Genomic DNA, 1,153 nt, shown 5'->3' with positions numbered 1-1,153 from the left:
TTCAACGCGCGGCCGTCGGGGGGCACCGGGCATAGCCGCGGGGCTCCTGGTACAGCCCCGCGCGCCGGTCCCGTCGGGGTTCTGCCCAAGTTCCTGGGACAGGGGGCGCGACTGCCCCGAACGAAGCGGGACCGGCCAGGACGGCGACCGGACTCCTCAAGGCCGGCCGCGGAACCGGACCGAAGAGCCTGGCTAGCGACGCGCGCCGCTTTCGGAGCGTGCCCAGGCGAGCGGGCAGAGCGGCGGCTCCCGGCCGGGCGGTGCAGGCGGCCGTCACTGCGGCTCTCCCAACTCCGCGCGGGGGGCGGGACGGAGGAGGGGCAGCGCCTGGAGGGAGGGAGGAGGGGGCGGCCGGCGCCTAGGGAGGTCGTGCCGGGTTAGCAGTCGTGCCGGGGTCCGGAGGTGCTGGAGGTCCGCTGTGCCGGCTGGAGCTCTAGCTCCGCAGTAACCGCCCCCGCCTCGCTGCGGGTGCCCACCCCCTCCCTCTCCCCTAGCGCCCCCACCCGCGCCTCTCCGTGACCCCTCCCCCTTTCCCCCAGCTGCGTCCCTCTTCCTCCCGCCCTCTCTCTGGCCTCTCGGTCACTTGCTGGTGCCCTTGGGCGCGCAGAGCGAAGGCGTGACTCCCGGATCCCCCAGCCCCTAGGCTCCCGGTTCCGACCGCCAGAGAGCAGCAAGTGTCCGGGATCTGCGGACTGCAGTCTGGACAGTGCAGTGCCGGAGTCTTCCTGGGATTGCCTGGATCTACTTTACTGCACCTAGTGTCCTCAGGCTTCTGGCTAGGGGAAGGTCCCAACCAGCGCTGCTCAGTGCAGTGGTGTGGACAGAGCCTCAGAAGGCTCAGACGTCATATCAGAAGGGTATGACGGACACACGAACCCGAGACTGTATGGCTCTAGCGCTTGAACTCTGCTCGTGACATCAGTCTACAACTGCCACTTCACTCCACATAAGGATGTCAGAATAAAACTTCCTATTTCGGCATCAAAACAAGTAGTCCTCTTGGGGGAAAGGGAAAGGGCTGTTGGTGGGACAGTTCTGAAGGTAGGGACAGTCAGGTGGGTCCAGATCCAGCCTTGACCCCATATTAGCGGTTTGCTGTTTTTATGCTTCAGTTCCTTATCAGAATAATGAAGATAATAGTAGTACCTACCTC

Source organism: Chrysochloris asiatica, unplaced genomic scaffold, assembly GCF_000296735.1.
Source record: "Chrysochloris asiatica unplaced genomic scaffold, ChrAsi1.0 scaffold00141, whole genome shotgun sequence".
NCBI classification, from domain to species: domain Eukaryota; kingdom Metazoa; phylum Chordata; class Mammalia; order Afrosoricida; family Chrysochloridae; genus Chrysochloris; species Chrysochloris asiatica.
The sequence above is the reverse complement of the archived record's forward strand: the minus strand, read 5'-3'. Positions refer to the sequence as shown.